The 23,984-nt window shown below is 37.4% G+C and overlaps 1 long non-coding RNA gene across 1 annotated transcript; it reads left to right on the forward strand.

Moving 5' to 3' along the window:
* Positions 1–13,005: 13,005 nt before the first annotated feature.
* On the forward strand, positions 13,006–16,943 carry LOC122051800. The gene is made up of 2 exons (XR_006131544.1): positions 13,006–13,258; positions 16,682–16,943. It is a non-coding gene; the product is annotated as an uncharacterized LOC122051800 (long non-coding RNA).
* The last annotated feature ends 7,041 nt before the right edge of the window (positions 16,944–23,984 follow it).

Genomic DNA, 23,984 nt, shown 5'->3' on the forward strand with positions numbered 1-23,984 from the left:
CCCCGAGCAATCTTTCACCCCGGCTTCTCGTCCCTCGGAACCAGCGCACGCTTCCTTCTCATCCGTCGGGGTACTCTTCCGCGGCACCTCATCCCTCGGACACACCAAACCCGTCGGCTCTCTCCCCGTGCCATCTTTCTCGCTAGCCACGTCTTCCGCTCGACTTCCTGTGCTTCTAAGTTCCTGCACACTTAGACACAGGGTTAAAATACGACAGGACCTAACTTAACTTGTTGATCACATCAAAACAACCTTGGGGTTCCAACAATCTCCCCCTTTTTGATGTGAGCAATTCAAGTTAAGCTAGGGTAACTAGCATAAATTAAAAGTAATTAAATTTTACAATGAAAGTGTAAAAAGATAAAATTTTTAATTTTGATGCTCCCCCTAGACTTAATATTACCTTCTCCCTTTTGATCACATAAAAAATGGGGTTCCAAGAAAAAATTTAAGGGTTAATCCTTTGAAATAAGCAAAGTATATTTATATGAAATACTTTGAAAGATAGAAACCAAAAGAATTTTCTGATAGTTTTTTTTTTAATTCAATTTTTGAGACCTAAAAAAAAGAGCATGCATTTTCAAGATTTATCACAAATTGCATTTTAGATAAGCAAACAAAAAAATTTTAAATTAAAAAAAGAAAATCCTTTGTAGGGATAACTCAAACGGTTGGGATTTTCGAGCCGCAAAAATCGCTTTTTGCATTGCAGAAACCCCGAAGTCCCATGCCACCGGATCCGTGCGAAGATTAAAATTTCGTGTACTTGTTTTCTAACCTAGATCTACACTAGATCTACATGTTAAGGAGTTTATACCTTTGATGCGAAGCCCTTCGCATATCCCGCTCGTCCAAAGTTCGCCGGATCTCAAGGGTGTCAAGTGAACACCCCTCTATGTGTATCCACACGAACAAAAGGTGGAGAAGAAACCTTAGAGTGTGCTAGCACCCTTGAAGGTTTCAGCCAAGGTGGAGGAGAGGGAGAGCAAGAAGAGAGGAGGAAGAAGATGGAGTTACAAAACAAAATGAAACTCACAACCATTGAATTGTGGCCGACCACTTTATGAGGAGTTTTAAACTCCATGGAATTCCAAGAGTCACAACTCTTGATTTCCCTCATGAGGTGGCATACACATAAACCAACCTTAATGATGTGGAACATCATTATTGGCCCACCTAATGCCAACTTACAAATGAGGTGGCAATGGTCAAGTCAAATTTGACCTTTCATCTTCCCTCTCAAGTCAAGTCAAACTTGACCACTTCTCTCCCATGGTTGATCAAATCTAACCATTGGTTCAAGTCAATTTTAATTTAATGAATCTCTATTCATTAAATTAAATTGACTCAATGAATCCAAGTCCAAATTAGACTCATTTAACACATGAACTAAATTGAGTCCAACTCAATTAGTTTAATTTGGATTACTCTTAATCCAATTTGGTTCATCACATGAACCTAATCCTCTTGGTTCATCATATGAACCTATTCTCCATCTAATTTCCCTTTGTGTGTGACCCTATAGGTTCTTGTAACGTTGGCAATGCTCCTAAACCCATTTAGAAGCATAAGTAATGAGCGGTATCTAGCAACACATCATTACTACCCAAGTTACAAGAATATTGAGATCCAACATCACCTTGTGACTACTAATTGTGACTCTTCACAATATATGACAAGTGTCCTTCTATCCTTGACATCTAGGTTGATCAATTTGAGGCATAGATGGTGTCATCCTCTGATCAATCTAAATCTTGAACTCCAAGTAGATTCACTATATTCAAATGAGCTCAATATCTCATATTGACTCATTTGGGCATGACCATGCACTTAGTGGTCTCACTCTATCAAGAATAACGATGTCACTCCCGTTATATAGGAGGGATAAATCCCATCTACATCACTCACATCCCTCTGCATAATTTGTTACATACCCAATAATCGCCTTTATAGTCCACCCAGTTATGGGTGACGTTTGACGAAGTTAAAGTATGTAACTCCTTATGTAGGGAACCATGTTGACTTCAGGTTCAAGGACTAATAGTCATACTAATAGCCATATGAGAAAGTATATGACACTCAACTAACACAAACTAAATTTGTCATGGTTTAACAATTTACAAAAAGAATAATATTAGCTTATTTTTATTTAAACAAAATTCATTCTTAAGTTATTGTCATTTCTTTAATATCATTATGATATCTAAATTTCCATTTTAGTCTACCATAATTTCTCAAATCACTTTTTTTTTTTTCAAATTTGAAGCAGAAAATATTTTGCATGCAAAAAATTATATTCTTTCCTTTATCATGTTATATTCTATTGTTAGTTTATTGAGATTCTTTAATCGACAAGTTGTTGCTTGAGTTTTTTTTAACTCACTATTCTTAGTAAATTTTTTTAGATTTTAATTCACAAAATTCTTTCAACAAGATAATTTCTAATCTACAAAAATCTTTCAACAACGTTTCTAATTCATAAAAATCTTCTAGCAACGTTTTGATTGACTTAATTAATTGGTCAGGAGGTGAAGACCATACCTGACTTACCTTGTCGGCTTTTGATTCTCCCCCTGTTGAGTTGTTTTCTTCCAAAGACTCTCCCCCTTCAGCGATTCTCATCTGGGATGAGCTTTCTGTGTCCTCGGGATGAAATTCGACTGTTAGGGCTATCCCGACAGTTTCCTCGATCTCGGACTCTTCTGACTGTGATTGGTGTCCATTAAGGAGTTGGATTTGACCTCAACTGGTTCTTCGTAGAGCTTCAAGAATTTTTCTCAAAGTTCTTTTACGCTTTTGTATTTTCTTACTCTGTCGAGATCCTTGGCAGGTAGTACGCTCAAAAGAGTGGACTCAGCCTTACCATTTGCCATAACCTCGTTACGTTGCTCGTCAGTCCACTGATGCTCCTCAAGTTCTTCTCCTTCTTTACTTTTGAGCATTTCAAAACCATATTTCATTGTTAGACACATATTAAACTCAGTTTTAAAATAAACCTGCATTCGTCACTTCCAAAAAGCGAACTCCCCCTCGAAAGTTGGTGGGTAGATGTTAGCTTCGACCATCTCATTGTTTCAGTCGATGGTTAGTCCTTCTGATGCGTCCTTGCTCTAATACCACTTGTTGGACCACGTTGGCCGACTAGAAGGGGGGTTGAATAGTCTTATAAAAATAAAAAGCAACCCTTCTCGATCTTTCAAATAAACACTTGCATAAATAAAGTAAACAAATAAAACAGGAAAGAAGAGGCAAAGGAGTTTTATATGTTATAATCGGGGAGATTGTTAATCCATGGAAGTTGAAGTACACTAACTATCTTCTTTAGGTGGAGAAACCTCTTACAACATTTAAGCACAGAAAATAAAGAAGCTAAACTACAAATTAAGTGCACAAGTGTTGGAAATGCTAATTGCTTGTTTGTTGTCTAGCTTCTGGACCAAGGTTGTATTTATAGCCTTGGTCGGGGTGCTTGGAAGGGTTCTAGGCACCTAGGAGGGGATAAAATATTATCCTCGACGCAATGGTAAGTTTCCACGTCATTCTGGATAGAATCAGCATTCCAGGCGCCCAGGATGGTTCCGGGCGCCCCGGACTGTTTCGGGCGCCCCTGGTGGGGAAAGTCAACCTTGTTGACTTTTTCAGCCCGGGTCTTCTGCTCTGCCTCCGTTCGCCTCGGTCCGGGTCTTTCGCTCGCTTGGGTGATCTCGGCCATCCAGAATAGGGCTCACCCAAACCCAACTTCCGGCCTTCTCGAGCAGGCTTCCATTCCAGCTTTTCATCCCTCGGAATCGTTGCGTGCTTCCTTCTCGTCCACCAACATACTCATCCGTAGCTCTTCGTCCCTCGAACGCACATCGCCCGTCGGCTCTCTCTCGTGCCGACCTTCTTGCTAGCTGCGTCTCTTGCTCCCTGATCAATCTATCGCTCTGACTTCTCGTCCCTCGGAACCAGCGCACGCTTCCTTCTCGTTCGCCGGGTACTCTTCCGCGGCACCTCGCCCGTCGAACGCACTGAGCCCGTCGGCTCTCTCCCCGTGTCGTCCTTCTCGCTAGCCACATCTTCCGCTCGACTTCCTGTGCTCCTAAGTTCCTGCACACTTAGACACAGGATTAAAATATGACAGGACCTAACTTAACTTGTTGATCACATCAAAATAACCTTGGGGTTCCAACAATCTCCTCCTTTTTGATGTGAGCAATCCAAGTTAAGTTAGGGTAACTAACATAAATTAAAAGTAATTAAATTTTGCAATGAAATTGCAAACAGATAAAAATTTTAATTTTGATTCTCCCCTAGACTTAATATTACCTTCTCCCCCTTTGATCACATAAAAAATGGGATTCCAAGAAAAAAATCTAAAGGTTAATACTTTGAAATAAGCAAAGTATATTTATATGAAATACTTTGAAAGATAGAAAAAAAAAATTTTCTTATAGTTTTTTTTTAATTCAATTTTTGAGATCTAAAAAAAAAGAGCATGCATTTTCAAGATTTATCACAAATTGCATTTTAGATAAGCAAACAAAAAAAATTTAAATTAAAAAAAGAAAATCCTTCATAGGGATAACTCAAATAAATTTTTTCATGGTTTAACAATTTACAAAAAGAATAATACTAGCTTATTTTTATTTAAACAAAATTCGTTCTTAAGTTATTGCCATTTCTAAAATATCATTATGATATCTAAATTTCCATTTTAGTCTATCATAATTTCTCAAATCACAATTTTTCAAATTTGAAGCAAAAAATATTGAGCATGAAGAAAATTGTATTCTTTCCTTTATCATGTTATTTTCTATTGTTAGTTTGTCAAGATTCTTTAATCGACAAGCTGTTGCTTGAGTTTCTTTTAACTCACTATTCTTTGTAAATAATTTTTTATATTTTAATTCACAAAATTCTTTCGACAAGATAATTTCTAATCTACAAAAATCTTTCGACAATGTTTCTAATTCGCAAAAATCTTTCGACAACGTTTTGATTGACTTAATTAATTGGTCGGGAGGTGAAGACCATACCTGACTTACCTTGTCGGCTTTTGATTCTCCCCTTGTTGAGTTGTTTTCTTCTGAAGATTCTCCCCCTCCATCAATGCTCATCTGGGATGAGCTTTCTGTTGGATCGAGAAGCGCTAGAGGGGGGGGGGGGGGGGGGGAATAGCGCTTGTGGCTTTCACACATTTCAGATTCAAAAATCGACAAGAGTAAAACAGCGGAATAAAAACAAGACACAAAGAAACCAAGATTTACTTGGATCGGAGACTTGGACGACTCCTACTCCAAGGCCCATGCTCCTTGAGCATTTACTTTGGGCAACAACTAATATAGCACAAAAGTTACAATTGAATATTACAATAAGTGCAATAAAAGCTATGCCAATAACAAAATGGAAATTTAGAAGTTCTGGGTCGTCGGGGACTTGTCGTAGCTTAGCCGGGTCATTTCTTGAGCAGCACATGAAGGATAAATAGCTTTGGAATTGATTATCTAAGCTGCTAGTCAAATACCCCATATAAAGGCTGTTAGAGGTGCCTCAAAGCCCCTTGAGGGCACCTCCAACGAGCCGAGTCAGCCGTGCGGATAAACGCTGAAGAAGTCATCGCTGATCCTTTTGAAGGCGCCTTCATAAGCCTTGAAGGCGCCTCCAACCTACTATCCGAGTCACCTCAAGCCACCATGAGGGCGCCTCCAACTCCATTGCACGCAACCTCTACTCCTTTTCACCCGAGGTGCCTCAAGCTCCATGAGGGTGCCTCGGGTACTGTTCATCCGAGGCTAATCTTGCTCCTTTGTCCCTGAAAAATATGTTAACCCACAAACCAACCACATATCCTGCAAAACAAAGTTAGGACACACAATAAACATAATAACATGAAAGTTTGACAATCACGGGCTGTCCGGTTCTGATTTCGAATTTTTGATCGGAAACCTTAGGTCGAACCGACACCTACTGTTCCCCCTTTCGGGGAACGCCTCCTCACCTACTCCACTCAGGAGAGCATACCTGATGCCAGTCCGGTTCTCCAGATCGACTAGACTTTTTCACCTAGGGTTACCACCCCCTAGGACCTAGGGTTACCACCCCCTAGAGGTTTTCGCCACTTAGGGTTACCTCCCCCTAGGACCTAAGGTTACCCCCCTTAGGATTTCTACCACCTAGGGTTACCACCCCCTAGGACCTAAAGTTGCCGCCCCTTAGGGGTTTTCTCCACCTTGGGTTACCACCCCCTAGGACATAAGGTTACCGTCCCTTAGGGTTTTCCAGTACCACCTAGGGTTACCACCCCCTAGGACCAAGAGTTACCACCCCCTAGGGTTTTCCACCTGCCTAACCGCAGTTAGGTCTTTCCTGAAAAACCTCATTCACACATGTTAGATAGCAAAACAACTTAACTTTGAATTCCTTTGCCATTATCAAAACTTGGGTTCGATCATGGGATGCTTCCCGCACTAACAATTTCTCCCTGTTTGATTATGGCAACTAAAATTCAAAGTTAAGAAAAAAGTCACAATAAAGAAGTGATGTAAAGATAACAATGCAAGCATAACTGAAAAATAGTGCAATCATAAATTTAATATAACACCCCCCTTAATAAAAGCACCCCTTAATGAAAACTCCCCCCTTAATAAAAGCTCCTTAAAATTTTATTTTGAATTTTCTCATACTCTCCCCCTTTGCCATACATCAAAACAAGCAAGATAGTAAGGAAAATTAGAAAAGTGATCAATGACCTTAGCTAAGAATAACTTCTTTTTTTTTTAAGAGATCTTTTTAGAACGTTTAAAATAGAGAATTAGACATATTTTGATAACCACTTAGCTTTTTAGAATAAATTTCCTTATAATACTTTTAGCTAAGTGAACTCAAGGGTTTTTAACAGACTTTAAATTTTGAAAAGCCTTGAAAAGTACTTAGATAAATTCGAAAGGATTTTGCAAAATATTTAGTTAAGATTAAAAAGGCTTTTGAAAAATACTTAGCCAAATTTGAAGTACGTAGCCAAATTTGAAAACTTTTTAAAAAGTACTTAGCCAATTTTGGAAAACTTTTTGAGAGGTACTTAGACAATTTTGAAAAAAACTTTTTGAAGAGTACTTAGTCAGTTTTTAAAGAAGGGAGTTTGATAGGAACTACCACACTTAGCTTAAATAGGAAATTTTCTTGTAGGAAAAATTAATTTTCGAAATAAATTTAGTTAAGGGAAAGTTTTGATTTGAAAAGTAACTTAGCTAAAGGTTTGTGAAAAATAGATGATAAAACTTTAAGGTTTAAAATAAACTTCTAGAAAATAACTCTTTTAGGGTTAAAGTTGATTTAACTTTAAATTTTATCACCACTTGAAATAATTTTAGCTAAGGCCACCCTCACAAAAAACATTCAAAAAGTCCTATAGTCCAAGCATGAGTAACTTAATATTCTTGGCCACATGTCTAACCATTTGTTACTAGCTGTTTACCTAGAGGGCAACAATTTTCACTTGGTTAGTCAAGTTAAGTTAGTGATCCAGTTATATTTGACTAAGTCTGGATAACTTAACTTGATTAATGTAAGTTAGGTATTTATGGGCCAGACTTATGTCGATGCATAGACATAAGCATATTGAAGTACAGGCAATACCATATGCATCTCACACCATTCTAAGTATTTTAAAACACAAGCAAGTTAACCCTAAGGTGCTTGTGAGATGCTCTGGTTGAAACTAGGGGTACATGATTTTTAGGGGGTAAAATCCTAGGCTAAACCAAATTTTTGAAAACACTAACAAAAGTTGAAATTTTTGAAAAATATTTTTCCTAGGATTTTAAAACCAAAATAGATAACAGACTAATTTTAGTATAAGTAGAAATAAGTGCTAAACATAACAACAAGCCAAAAGATAGTCATCTATACATGAAGTAAGTATAGATATAATCAGTACAATGCAAAGAGGATCAAATCGGAGGGTCGTCAGTTGAAGGAGGTGATGGAGGCCGCTCGGGTATATGCAACGCTCGATGAATCTCCTCCCGGAGAGAAGTAACCTCGGTTCATAGTGTACGGAAGCCGTCCAAGACCAACTGATGTGTCAGCACAGAGGATCACTCGAGACGAGCGAGTCTGTCCTCAATGGATAAGGAAGTGGAAGGCTGAGCTAACGTCGAAGGCTAGGATGGATCGATAGGCTCTCCAAATATCTGATCATGAGTAAACTCAAATAACTCCTCTCGTCCCTCAGGTGGCTGAAAGAACTCATCTGGGGCTAGGCCAAATCCCTTGACTGGAACAACTGGCTCAGCCTCAACTGGATTGGCTGGCGGCGGTCCACCTCTCTCGGAGAAAATCCTTTCCACCAACTCTGGTGGAATAGGACAAATCATCAACCCTCTTGAGGTTGTTGTAAAACTGGGCACATAAATCTTGGTTTACTGCATTACTGCAGTAAACCAATCTATCAAGCTGATAGTGCTCTATCATCTGAATGACGGGCTGGCAATAACTAGTGAAAAATGGCCTACTTAAATACCTACATTTAATTACAGAGTCTGAATGCTCAATGAAACTAAGCCTATGTTGCTCTGTGGGGAATCTAGCATCAGCAGAGGGGGCAGTGCCCTAAGTGGACACAACATTGCGTCTTTTCCTAATTTTAACCAAATACACATAAAATATCAAGACAAGCACAACACACATGTATAAAATGATTTAAAATGGATTAGAGTATACCTAGGAGGCATTGTTAGGTTTAGGTGAGGGAAACTTGGGTTGAAGGCGCCTTGGAAGGGAGAAATCGTCGTGGATTCGAGTGGAAACCGTGAGAAGAAGACGAACAGAATCTATTATGTTCGTGGCAAAAAGTTGATGTTGAGGGCGCCTTCAACGAGCTTGAAGGCACCTTGGAGGTGTTGTTTGAGGCGCCTCGGTGATGATCCGAGGCGTCCTATGATGGATCGGCGGGAGTTTTCCCGCCTTTCTCGAGGGCGCCCCCTTGTGTGGGAGGCGCTTGAGGTTTGGAAAAAAATTGCTAAACTTTTTTTTTTAAAGTTTTTTAAAGGATTTTTAAAATAAGTGTTTAAAGGATTTTTTCAATAAGTTTTTAAATAAGTTTTTTAAAAATATTTTTAGATAAGTTTTAAAAAGATTTTTAAATAAGTTTTAAAAGATTTTTAAATCAGTTTTTAAAATATTTTTAAATAAGTTTTAAAAATATTTTTCAATAAGTTTTAAAAAGATTTTTCAATAAGTTAAAAAAAAAATTTAAATAAGTTTTAAAAAGATTTTTTAAATAAATTTTAAAAGATTTTTAAATAAGTTTTTAAAAAAAATTTAAATAAGTTTTTAAAAGATTTTTAAATAAGTTTTAAAAGATTTTTAAATAAGTTTGAAAATATTTTTTAAATAAGTTTGAAAAGATTTTTAAATAAGTTTTAAAAACAAAATTTATATAAGTTTTTAAAAGATTTTAAATAAGTTTTAAAAATATTTTTAAATAAGTTTTTAAAAGATTTTTAAATCAGTTTAAAAAGATTTTTAAATAAGTTTTAAAAGATTTTTAAATAAGTTTTTAAAAAATTTTAAATAAGTTTTAAAAAGATTTTTTAAATAAGTTAAATAAGTTTGAAAATGTTGATTAATTCGATTAAGTTAATTAAGTTTATTTAGTTAAAATTTATTAAGTTTAACCTAGATCCATCTCACCCGATTCTACGTTATCAACCAGGGAATCTTAAGTAGTTTTGTGAGACGGTTATCTTTGTTTTGGATTATTTCTAAGGATTAATTTACATTTGAGTTAAACTTAGGTTTTCTAATTGGTTAATTAAATACACATTTCAAAGATTGGCTCCCAGACTGTAGTGAGGCACTAGGCCTTCTTAGGTATGGGATCATCCACCACTTCTAGACAAAGCCTTTCAAAGAAAATATATGTTTAATTTCCCTTTTGAAACCCCTAGGTTTAACTAAACAAGTATAGATTATGCCTAGGTCCTTAAACTATCCTAATATGAACATCCTGATTAAAAAAAAGGAAATAAACAAGCATCAAGTAATTTTTATCTATTTATTAAGATAGTTTTTCTATTGGCTCCCCCTGGATCATAGCCTCGATATGGTCTATCAAGGTAAATAGATAAAACCCTAAACCCTAAACCCTAAACCCCCAACTTGATTAACCAAGTTGGACTTAGGTATCCATGCTTGGACTATCTTTCTATTCGGTCTGTTAACAAGCGATAAATACGACCGATATTTCTTTTTGGTTTTAAATCATAGTCCGGATCGATTGTACACTACTTTCTGATTTCCAAGAATCAAGTCAAGATTCTTGGAACCCAGTGTAAACCATTCCAATGTAACCTTCAAATCTTTGACTTGACTTTTCAGGCTGGAATTCTCTTCCTCAAGCTTTTGGACTTGAGTTGAGGTTCCAGTCTGAAATGGGTCAGTCAAGGATTCAGGGTTAGTCACTTCTTTAAGGGATGTTACTTTCTTTAGAAATGACTTGATCCGAATATTAGACTTAGCTAGTTTACGCATTAAATAATTTATTAAATTATACAAATGAAATGTACTTACAAAGGGGTTTGGCCCTTCGGAAATGGATATAGATCCATGGCTTCTCTTAGACTCAGCTTCCGATTCGTCCTCGCTTTCGGATTCGTTGATTTGGTCTTGGGATGTCATTGCGAGGAAACTTGTCTGTTCGAGTTCTTCACTATCGGACTCTTCCGAAGAAGACTCGTCCCAAGTCACTTTCAGGGCCTTCTTTCTTCTGGGTTTCTTCGCGTCTTTCTGGTTCAGACAGTTGGCCTTGATGTGCCCCTTTTGGTTGCATCCGTAGCATGTCACCTCGAACTTCACCTTTGGTTGGGCCTCCTTGGATTGGATCAACTTTCTAACATCCTTTTTGTTGAAGCCCTTCTTCTTTCTGTAGATCTTCCTCACCAGGTTGACAAGTTCGGTCGTGAACTCGTCGTCGTCGTCGTTCGAATCTGGTTCTTCTTCTGATTTTGGTTCGGTTCTGCGCCTTCTACTTGTACCTGCAACCAAAGCTACACCCTTCTCAGTTGGGCGTGCATTAGCCTGCTCATGCAATTCAAACTCAGAAAAAAGTCCATCTAACTTTATTGACGAGAGATCCTTGGATACCTTGTAAGCATCTATGGATGGCCACAGAGTGTTCCTAGGAAAGGCGTTGAGTGCATACCTTATAATATCCCTGTTCTCCATCCTTTGACTGATTGCATGGAGTCCGTTCAATAGGTCTTGTATGCGGGCGTGCAGTTGGCTTGCCGTTTCATTTTCCTATAATTTAATGTTATACAGTTTATTTAAAATAAGGTCTCTCTTGCTTACCTTTGTGTCTGATGTACCCTCATGTAATTCGATCAGCTTTTGTCACAACTCCTTTGCACTTGAGAAAGGTCCTACTCTGTTGAGTTCCTCCTTTGTCAGACCACACTGGAGGGTGTAGGTTGCTTTGGCATTAGCTTCTACCTTCTTGATTAGGGCTGCATCCCAGTTCTCGCAAGGTAGTGGCTTGCCGGCGCCGTCAGTTGGTAATTCCAGCCCGATTTTAATGATCATCCAAACTTCAAAGTGAGTCTGGAGATACGCCTCCATCCGACCCTTCTATTAACTGAAGTCATCTCCAGTGAAGAGCGGTGGGTGGGCGGTGCTATATCCTTCTTGGAGAGCCATTAAAGATCTTACACGAAAAACGAACAGAAAATGAGTCCCAGGACTTGATCCTAGATTAGTAGTGCGGTTTAAAAATAGAAATGAAATACGATCTCGAGTGGTGTTGCACCTACTTCGAGAGACGAATCTGATTACGAAAAACTAGATCAGAAGACGACAAGAATACTGATTCTGATCGACTCCGAAAAGATGAAAAACACCATAAAAAAGTGCTTGACTGGTGGTTGCACCAAGTCGAAGCGCCCCAGCTCTGATACCAATTGTTGGATCGAGAAGCGCTAGAGTGGGGGGGGGGGGGTGAATAGCGCTCGTGGCTTTCACTCGTTTCAGATTCAAAAATCAACAAGAGTAAAGCAGCGGAATACAAATAAGACACAAAGACACCAAGATTTACTTGGTTCGGAGCCTTGGGTGACTCCTACTCCAAGGCCCATGCTCCTTGAGTGTTTATTTTGGGCAACAACTAATATAGAGCAAAAGTTACAATTGAATATTACAATAAGTACAATAAAAGCTATAGCGACAACAAAATGGAAATTTAGAAGTTCCGGGTCGTCGGGGACTTGTCGTAGCTTAGTCGGGTTGTTTCTTGAGTAGCACACGAAGGATGAATAGCTTTGGAATTGATTATCCGAGCTGCTGGTTGAATACCCCATACAAAGGCTATTGGAGGCGCCTCAAATCCCCTTGAGGGCGCCTCCAACGAGTAGAGTCAGCCGCGCGGATAAACGTTGAAGAAGTCCTCGCTGATCCTTTTGAAGGCGCCTCCTTAAGCCTTGAAGGCGCCTCCAACCTGCTGTCTGAGGTGCCTCAAGCCACCATGAGGGCACCTCCAGGTCCACTGCGCGTAACCTCTGTAATGACCCAAATTTCCTCATTTTAAGCGAAAAAAGTAATTCAAAAATATTTTTAAATGCTATAAAAAAATTCTAGAGATTTTTAGAAATTTTTAGAGTATTTTTATGTAATTTTTGGAGTTCGTTTGGTATTTTTACCAAGAGAAAGAAGTTAAAAAAAAAAAGAAAAAAAAGTGTTGAAGCCGGGTTTTGAACCCAAGACCTTGGACCCAAACCAAGTTTTAACCGAACTCAGCCAACCAACCGGTCTGCGAGAGTTTTGTTAATCAAGTATGGAGTGAAATATATTTAAGCTATAGTTGGAACGTTTAAAATAAAAGGGGAATAAAAGTGCGCGGCTGAGGGATCGAAGCCGAGACCTTTGACCCGAGCAAAACCCGCTTGACCAGCTGTGCTGGCGGCCGGTGTTAATTAAGGAAAGGGATGAATAATACTTAAGCAGTAGTTAGATAATAAAATACCTAAGTTAAGAGAGGACTTAAGTTTCTCCCATGACCTAAAACTCCCGAACCCCTCTCCTCATCTCTCGTGAACGGCGACGGCGACGGCGACTCCACTGTTCGGGCAGAGAAGGCGACAGAGCTAGGCCTTTTTCTGGCCGGTCTTCACCCAACCGTGACCACCTCGACGAGGGGAACTCGGGAACACCAAGAAGCTGCCGAGATTGAAGCTTCTCCGAAACCCTAGGACCTCTTCTCGGTTGTAAGTCCAAGAAAACGAAGGTGAGTTGCTACTCACCTGCAGTAGGATAGCTCCGAGGTTTATTTCTTGTTATTTTCCTTGTTTCTGAAGCTTTGCGTGAAACCTTAGAGCTTAAAGAATCTGCAATAGGGATTTAGTCTTCCTTTTGGTTTCGGATCATGCTGCACAGTTTTGCGGTTTCTTTTTATTTCTGTGGAACCAAGCTTAAAGAATCCTGTACAGAATTTGTTGCTTGTGAAGCTTGCTGCCGTGAGTCTTATAAAGAAAATAAAGGGATGTTTCATGTACAGAATTAGGATAGCTAGAGGTTTAAGAGCAGCATGCGTTCCTTGCTTTCTTTCTCTTATTTCAGTTGAGTTTTTCTTTCATTGGATATGGACAGGGTCTTCCTGGATGTTGTCCATCAGATTTGTTTCATTCTTTACCATCCACAGCATGTTCTTGTGTTGGTTTGTGTTGGAGCCGAATTCATGTTTGCTAGGGATCTAATTCTTTTGTTTCGGATCATGTTGCACCGAATCTGTATGTTGGAGGGTTAAGGGTAGATTCAAGATTCTTTTTCCTTCTTCCTTGCATATCCACTGTAACAAGTTTAGAGACCTTGTTTTCTGCCGTGTAGAATTTAGCGCTGAGCAACTTGGGAGTCCATTTATCCAGCAAAAGTTAGACACTTGTAGTATCTACGAGGAGAAGACATCGGTTTTCATTGAAGTACTTCTACATGCTTCTTCATTAATGACTGATTTAATGGGAATTATGTTATTCAGAAGATACAAAACAACTAGCAAACTCGCCTCTAACTGCTTCTCTGATTTCCATTTCAGAAATTCTTAGTGTGCAAGTATTTTCAAGACACCACCTGTTTGACAATGCTTTCTCATTTGTTGAACAGAGGAAAGATAACAAACAACTACCAAACTAATAAGCTTGTTGTCAATGTCTTAGCTTAGATTCTTCAGATGTATGGCTGTTGCAATATCCATAAGATGGTTTCGGACAAGGAATTTAATAAATCTATATGTAGAAGCAGATGGGTGAAACTATCCCTATTATGCTTCTTTGCATTGCAGGTTTTTATCGAATAAAATGTGTCGAGAATTCTCATTCAACTCAAATTTCTGAATATATTCAAAGAGTTTAAAGGTGATTTTTCATTGGGTCTTTGCCTCTTGTGTTGACGGAAAAATGCCGAACAGATCCAAAGGAATGAGAATGGGTGTGGTTAAGTGGTAGGTAGATGATTCCATTGTTCCATTATGATGCTTAGAGGTTTTAATTTGTTCCCTTATGATACTTGGATGTTTTCATTAATTTCTTATGATATATCGATAGTAAATACATTGGTTGAAGTTTAACGTTGGGTCCTTTATGAAGACAGTATAGGACTATGCATGTTACTTGTAATCTTCGATATCCTTACTAGTGCCCTTTTGTTCCTTATTGTTTCCTTGCCGTGGGACAGAACAGGGGAAAAGATTTTGGTTTCAGGTTGTTTCTTTTAAGCACTAAAATTGTCACAGACTAAGGTTTGTAGCGATTATGACATATTTTCTAGCAACCCAAACTGAGATGCTTTAGATTTAGATTAAGATTTGGACAGTAGCAAATCTGAACTTCCGAAGTCGATGAAACTATAATTGTCATTTCAGATTACTTGTATTAACAATTGATCCGAAGTTTGTTAATTGTAATATTTTCTTTAAGCACTATTAGATGATATTTGTTGTCTTTGAGTTTAAGATAGCGCTACTCACCTGCATATTGTGACATGTCGTATTGTGTTGCAAGTTGTTGATTATGAGGAATAAACGACAATTAATAAAGAAATGAATTGTTTAGTTAGACATATGGTTTGGATTTCTTCAGACTTTGTAGTAGAAATTCGGAATCTTTTTGATGTAGATCTTCTTGTTTGGGATCTTAATGGGCATGATCAGTTCATATGGAGTTTTACAGTTTCCTTTGGATAGAACTGAAGAAAATGGAGGAATGCATGCGATGAGTAGTTGTGGTCCATTGTTTCCTTAGGATAATTTCAATGTTGATGCATAGTTGAAGTTCTAAAAAGGATACATTGCTTACTTACGATAAATTGACAGTTTAGATGAGATGAGAGATATGGTTAAATTTACAGTTATGGACAACCTTAGTTTGTATTTAGTTAGATCTTCCAGCATGTTATTTAGACTTGCAGATTTTGGTTTCTTTTGCAATTAATTGGACATGAACAGCCTAGTCTTAGGAGAATTCGGTCGAAAGTTGTTTAGCTTGAATGTAGCATCTAGACTTTTATTAAGAAGAGCAGTGCAGATTTTTATTAAGAAGAGCAGTGCAGATTTTTATTAAGTAGAGCAGATTTTATTAAGTATTTTAAGTGCAGATTTTAGTTAACATTCAAGTGCAGTTTCGTTAAGCTTATAGTGCAGTTTTGTTAGCACAATATGCAGATTTCTGTTAGTTAAATATGTATAATTTTGATTAGCATAGTATGCAGTTTTATTGAGCATTTCAGTACAGTTTTATTAAGTATTTTCATGCAATTCTGTTAAGCATTTTAGTGTAATGTTAATAAGTATTTTAGTGCAGTTTTGTATGAGATATCCTTTCATTAGAGGTATTAACAAGTATAAGAAAGATAAAGAAAAGAAAGGAAAAGGTCAAGGCCTTAATTAAATTCCAAAGTCAAGACTTTAGGGATTTTGGCACACAAGGTGCCTATTAAAATGGCAAGACATTTAAAGAAGAAGTAATTAAGATTATAAGTATTTTACTTTTAAGAAGAGGCTAGTACCCGACTTCACAAGGTTGTCATTAAACAAATCCAGGTGTCCAATTCCAAGGTCTTGGCCCTGGTAGACCAAGGTCTGCTCTTTTAGGATTGGTGGCTCGCTACCCCAACCTATTAGGGAACACGCATAAAATGGTACTATGCCTGGGCCCAAGAGAAGTTGATTACTATTTTGAAGTATTATAAGTATAAGTTTTTGAACAAGTAAAATAAGTTTCACATAAGTATTAAAGAATAAGTCTTTAAGCAAGTGAAATAAGATACAGAATGTGTTTAGAATTCAGTAAGTTGAGTTCTTTATGCAAGCATGATAGTATAGACTTGCCTTACATGTTTAGCCTTTCAGTATGTTAGTTTACTAATAGAAGAGCATGAGTTACCTTACTGTTATTTGCTATTTATGAGCATGATTAGCTATACATGTTTAGTATTTCAGTTAGTATGATTCCTTTATTGGTTTATGAGCATGATTAGCTATACATGTTTAGTATTTCAGTTAGTATGATTCCTTTGCTATGTATGAGCATGAGTAGCTTTACATGTTAGCATTCAGTTTTAGCATGTTTTTATTTATATACATGCATATCGAGTTTTTGTGAGTTAGATAGCGCTCACTAAGCTTTATGCTTATAGTTTGCATTTCCTCCTACTGCAGATAAAGGAAAAGCTAAAGTATGAAAGGAAGGCGACAAGGTGGTGGTGATGAAGGTGTGTGATGGCTGGACTATGGGGAGATCAAGAGTTTGCTAAGGAATTGTCATGACCTTTCTGTTTAGAGTTCTTTTTGGTTTTCCTTAAACGCTATTATGAGGTTGGGACTGTAATTGGGTTTATTCTATACTTGTAGGCGGATATGTCCTATTGTTGGAGTTATATACTTGTTTACCATTGTTAGAATAGTTTCTTTTGAGTTATTGTGTTATTATTACTGCGTGGTTGTGAAAAAAAAATGTGTTCCAGCCGCCTGTGGCTGAGTATATATCATTTGTATTGTTGATTTGGTCACCGGTACAGGGGAGACTCTGTCAAAATTTTTCGGTAGGGATTCCTCATAGTCAAGTAGCGTACCGGTTAAGTAGAGTTAGTAGTTAGGTAACGTCCACCTTTAGAGTAGTAGTAGTAGTGTAGAAGGTGGGTTGTTACAACCTCTGCTCCTTTGCACCCGAGGCGCCTCAAGCTCCTTGAGAGCGCCTTGGGTACTGTTCAACCGAGGCTAATCTTACTCATTTGTCCCTGTAAAATATGTTAGTCCACAAACCAACTACAATCCTGCAAAATAAAGTTAGTACACACAATAAACATAATAACATGAAACTTCGACAGTCACGGACTATCCGGTTCTGACTTCAGATTTCTGACCGAAAATCCTAGGTCGAACCGATACCTATTGTTCCCCCTTCCGGGAAACGGGTCCTCACCTACTCCACTCAGGAGAGTATACCTGATGCCAGTCCGGTCCTCCAGACCGACTGGACTTTTTGCCTAGGGTTACCACCCCCTAGGATTTTTTGCTACATAGGGTTACCTCCCCCGGATTAAGGTTACCCTCCCAAGAATTTCCACCACCTAGGGTTACCACCCCCTAAGACCTAAGGTTGCCGCAGAGTTTTCCTCCACCTAGGGTTACCACCCCCTAGGATTTAAGGTTATCGCCCCTTAGGATTTTTCACCACCTAGGGTTACCATCCCCTACGACCTAGGGTTACCACCCCCTAGGGGTTTCCCTGCCTAACCGCAGTTAGGTCTTTCTTGAAAAACCTCATTCACACATGTTAGATAGCAAAACAACTTAACTTTGAATTCCTTTGTCATTATCAAAACTTAGGTTCGATCGTCGGATGCTTCCCGCACCAACACTTTCTGTGTCCTCGAGATGGAATTCGGCTATTAGGGTTGTCCCGACAGTTTCCTCGATCTCGGATTCTTCTGACGGTGACTTGGTGTCTATTAAGGAGTTGGATTTGACCTCAACTGGTTCTTTGTAGAGCTTCAAGAAATTTTTCCAAAGTTCTTTTACGCTTTTATATTTTCTGACTCTGTCGAGATCCTTGGCAGGTAGTACACTCAAAAGACTGGACTCGGCCTTACCATTTTCCATAACCTCGTTACGTTGCTCGTCAATCCACTGATGCTCCTCAAATTCTTCTCCTTCTTTACTTTTGGGAATTTCAAAATCATATTTCATTGTTAGACACATATTAAAGTCAGTTTTAAAATAAACTTGCATTTGTCACTTCCAAAAAGCGAACTTCCCCTCGAAATTTGGTGGGTAGATGTTAGCTCCGGCCATCTCATTTTTTCGGTCGGCGGTTAGTCCTTCTGAGGCATCCTTGCTCTGATACCACTTGTTGGACCATGTTGGCCGGCTAGAAGGGGGGGTTAAATAGCCCTGTAAAAATAAAAAGCAACCCTTCTCGATCTTTCAAATAAACACTTGCATAAATAAAGTAAACAAATAAAACAAGGAAGAAGAGGCAAAGGGGTTTTATTTGGTTACAACAGGGGAGGTTGTTAATCCAAGGAAGTTGAAGCGCACTAACTATATTGTTTAGGCGGAGAAGCCTCTTACAACATTTAAGCACAAAAAATAAAGAAGCTAAACTATAAATTAAGCGCACAAGTGTTGGAAATACTAATTGCTTGTCTGTTGTCTAGCTTCTGGACCAAGTCATTCTGGATAGAATCAACATTCTAGGCACTCGGAATGGTTCCGGGCACCACGGACTGTTCCGGGCGCCCTGGGTGGGGATAGTCAACCTCGTTGACTTTTTCAGCGTGGGTCTTCTGCTCCGGCTCCATTCGCCTCGGTCCGGGTCTTTCGCTCGCTTGGGTGATCTCGTCCAGCCGGAATAGGGCTCACCCGAACCCAACTTCCGGCGTTCTCGAGCAGCCTTCCGCTCTGGCTTCTCGTCCCTCAGAATCATCGCGTGCTTCCTTCTCGTCGACCAGCATACTCATCCGCAACTCTTCATCCCTCGGACGCACAGAGCCCGTCGGCTCTCTCTCGTGCTGACCTTCTCGCTAGCTGTGTCTCTTTCTCCCCGAGCAATCTTCCGTTCCAGCTTCTCGTCCCTCAGAACTAGCGCACGCTTCCTTCTTGTCCGTCCGGGTACTCTTCCGCGGCACCTCGTCCCTCAGACGCACCGAGCCCGTCGGCTCTCTCCCCGTGTCGTCCTTCTCGCTAGACACGTCTTCCACTTGACTTCCTGTGCTCCTAATTTCCTGCACACTTAGACACAGGGTTAAAATACGACATGACCTAACTTAACTTGTTGATCACATCAAAATAACCTTAGGGTTCCAACAGGCAGTACGTTAGGAAAGCTTGGTCTAGGGAGTCAAGTAGGGTAAGGTGTACCCAACTTGGTCTATTTAGTTAGGTAGAACTATCCGAAGCTACCTTATCACATCCTAGACTAGTTATACCAAGGTTTATTAATGGGAAAATTAAATATCTAATTTATTATAAAGGTTTATTCTAGAAGTAGTCCTTATTCCGATAACTAAGAAAACCCCTATGCCTCGCCACAGCCTTGAAGTTTATTTTTTAAATATACATTAAATTAACTGATGATTAAATCTAAATCTAACATAAGGTTAACTTATCTTCAAACTAAAATTTCAATATAATTCATCTCAAAAGCTATAGGAATATCTTAATTGAATAATTATACCGAGTGAGATAATTAATTAATTTATACTTAAAACTTTATTAAATTATTAAACTAAATTCAACTCAATTTAATTAAAATTCACCATAAATTTAACTTTATTTAATAATCTAATCTTAATTTAGAATTTAGGTTAGCATTTATTGAAATTATAATTTATAGTTAATAATTTAATTTAATTTAAGATAATCTAACTTAATTTAATCAAATTGCTTTATCAATTAACATAACTTATAATCTAATCAAAGTTTAATTGCAACTTTAAATAAAACCTCAACTTTAACCTTAATTAAAATCTTAACTCTACTTTAATTAACTCCTAATTTAACTTAAGCATTTAATTTAATTTAAAATTTACTTCAATTAAATATTAATTAAAATTTGACTTTAATTTAAATTTGATAAAATTCAATCTTAATTAAATTTAATTCAACCTTAATTAAAAAAACACTTGATTTAATTAACTTTTCCTAATAGATTAACTCTAATTAAACTTTAACTTTATTTAACCTTATACTAACTTCAACTTAATTAATCTTAATTTAACTTTAATTCAAATATTGACTTTAATTAATAACTTAAACTTTAACCAATTTAATTTAGCTTAATTTAATTAATATTAAATCTAATTAAAATATAGACTAATTAAACTAAATAAGCATAGTCTGATATTAATCTTTCAGGAATAATTGATTAATGATTAAATTAATTAATTTTATTTTCATCAAACTTAATTAATAATTAGAATGAGAAAACAAACTAGTTTTTCAAAATAATATATTTTTTGAAATTAGTATTCCCGACTCTAAATCCATTAGACACTTCGGTAGAGCTCCTTGTAGCTAACAAGTGTAACCAAAGATGTTTGATTAAGGGGTAGTTTTATTCAATATTTGAATATTTTTTAATTACTTGAAAAATTAGTGACATATATAATTGCCAAATTTGTTTGACAAATTTTGTGTGAAAAATTAGTTTTCAAAAATTTTGCATTAAAGTGTTCAAAACTCATTTGAAATTTTTTTCTATTTTCAAAAATTGATTGAAAAATATGTTTCCAAAAGATTTTGGAAAACTTAATTGGAAAATATGAAAGTGTTTTCAAAAACTTGTTAAAATATTTTTCAAAAATATTTTTTTGGAAAATTTTTTTGTGTTTTCAAAAACTTGTTTCAAAACATCACTTGAAAATTTATTTGAAACTTTACTTGAAAATTTATTTCAAACTATACTTGAAAAAATTAGTTGAAATCTTGTTTGAAAAACTTGGTTGGCAAAATCTAACTATTTTGCTAAAAAATTGCCCTTGGTTTAAATCAACTTAAAAAATTTAACCTATTCTTGAAAAATATATTTGGAATAGTTGAAAATTAAAAACTTATTCAAAATTACTTTGAAAATTGTGGTGCAAAAAATCTACTTGATATTTTTTTAAATTTTTTTTTTTTCAACAATTGATAAATAGAACAACTACTTGCATTTTGTATTCTTAAAACATCTTAATTGTTTTATTATGCAAATGATTGCTTTTACTTGTTTTTAATGTTTGAATCATTTTTTTATGTATGTCAAAGGGAGAGGATATTAGATTAGGATAGAGAAATCAAACTCACTTTACTCAAATTTAGAAAAGTAAGCTTAACTTGTATTACATGTTTAATGCTTATTTGCATCTTTTTTTTTCTAACTTTAACCCAAGTTGTCATTACATCAAAAAGGGGAGATTATTGGTACAGGTTACACTAATAATCAGGTTTTGATGTATAACAAATAGATTAAAGTTAGATGTGTTGGTTGTCTAGTCTTTCTACCAAGTGTGTAGGACTGAAAGATAAGGACCTGATACTAGACTGAATCCCGATTAGGTCTAGAGGACTTGATAACTAACACAAAATTCAAATAGGTCAAGGAGTGATATGATATTTGGCAAAAAGTCCAGTTGAGTTTGCGGGACTTGACAATTGGCTGAACTCTAGATGAGGCATTTGGCAGAAAGACTTGGTGGGTCGAAGAGTCAAGTAGGTCTGCAATGATAAGTGAGGTAAGCACTAGAGGAGAGAGTTTGAGTGACGGCGAGCCCCAGTTAGGGGTTGTGGACACCGATCCAGCTTAGAGCTATTTTGAAAGTATAAGCCGAGACTATGATTAGATCTTGATGTGCATAGATTATATAGGTTTTTAAGCATATTTTAACGCACATCTACTTGTATTTCATGAGCCTAATATATGCTTATTGCACCATATTTCATTATTATTTCATATTTCCATTCTTTTTGTTTGGAGAAATGCTCTTTACTTATTTTTATTGATAGGATGCAAATTAGATTAAAAATAGAGCAAAATACGCATATTGGAGTGAATATAGAGAAGACTAGAACCTGGTCGTGCCCCCTGGCATGGCCATGTGCCAGCCTAAGGGAAGGTCATGCCCTATAGGCACGGTCGTGTCCCAACACCTATAATGAAACAGGCTCCAGTTGTGTCTTGAAGGCATGACTATGCCTCCACCAGCTGCTAACAAGGGCAAGTCATGTGGATTCACATGGTCGTGTCCCCTGTCTAGAGCACAATCAAGGGTAGGTCGTGTGATTTCACATTGCATGCTAATTTTCCAGAGTTGACTCAAGGCTTGGCATTGCCAAAAGGCATAACCATGCCTCTCCACCCGAGGTTATTCATGCCACGGTCGTGTCTTTAGGCACGACTGTGTGACGGAGAACACAAGGGGGTCGTGTGGTGTGGAGTCGAGACCGTGTCGTGCAAAAACAAGGCTGAGTTGAATCTGGGTATATTGCAGACTTATTTTGAAATGGTTATAACTTTGTCTTAGATGGAGTTATGGGTTGTTCTTTATACTAAAATGTAGCTAACTTCAAGATCTATAACTTTTCTTCAGGTTCAATAGAAAGAAATCATGGTCTAACCATGTAAAAAGGCACGGCTGTGCCTCCCAACCGTGGCTTCATTGGGTCCTCCATCTAAATTGCAGATTAAACTTGGAACCACCATAACTTTCAGGTTAGTTGGAGCCAGAGCTCAATACAAATATCAGATTATATATAATTTCAGGGGCTATAACTTTGGTTCAGGGTAAACATAAGGAAACTAGATTTAAGGGGTGAAAATGTAATTTACCAGACCCCTGTAATCCTAGTTAATCTAGGCAGTTTGGAGGAGGTATAAAAGGGTTAAGAAACCTATTTTTTTGACTCATCTCTAGCTTGGGGCTCCACCCCCATTCCTTGGGGAAGGGTTCTCCCCTTTAGGGGAGCCCTAGATCTTCTATCTTCACTAATCGATCCACCTCTGGAGCAAGGATTGAAAGAAAGAAGACTAACAAGGCATAGATAAGTATTCCTCTCTTCTCTATCTTGTGTTTTGGATTGTATGATGCTTAATTTCTAGTCTCTTATTTGTAAATTCTTTAAAATAGAATAGATCTCTAGATATAGGATGTAGGAAGTAACTATGATGTGGTGTGATATATGAACTATATATTTGGATATTTTTTATTTAATAAAGTATTTATGTCATGTTCTATGTGTGTTGTGCCTTCTATGTGTTTGATGAAATATGTGAATGATGTAAACATGCAGATGTGTATTGTTGGGATACTCTAAATTGTATGACCAGGGGGCCCTAGTGATAAGGGTATCCCTTTAATCGGATATTTAGGGTATCTCCTTAAAAGAGAGGACGATTCTCCACAAGGAAGCATCTAATTAGGCTTAATAATGGGTTATCTCTAATCCTATGTTAATAAGTATCTTATGTAATCTAGCAATTGCATGATCGGGGGACCCTAGTGACAAGAGTATCTCTTTAACCAAACTCGTTAAGTTACCTCTTCTACTTAGTGGCATCAGATACCAATAGGGGTAGCACTTCAACATGGCTATCGCGGGGTAGTGTCGGTATTTTGTTAGACTTCCTACATGTTCATAAGGATGGAGGTAAGGAGATAAATAATGTATAGGAACATTAACTAACATTATATAAAATCGAAACCCTAGAATCATTCTCCTAACCAACTTCACCTTCACTCACTTACTCTCTCTTCTTTCTCCTCTCTCTCTCTCTTAACCTTGGCTCACTAGCATTCAACCAATCTTCGACCATCTAGATAACTTACTTTGCGACATCTCTAGTACTTAATCAACAGTCTCTGTGGATTCGATAATCTTTTATATTACTGACGGTGTTTCCTTGCACTTAAGGATTCATAACAAGTTTTTGGTGTCGTTGTCGAGAACTGTTTCCGATTAACATTAGTTGATTAGTATATGA

This window comes from Zingiber officinale, chromosome 3A (assembly GCF_018446385.1).
Source record: "Zingiber officinale cultivar Zhangliang chromosome 3A, Zo_v1.1, whole genome shotgun sequence".
NCBI classification, from domain to species: Eukaryota; Viridiplantae; Streptophyta; class Magnoliopsida; order Zingiberales; family Zingiberaceae; genus Zingiber; species Zingiber officinale.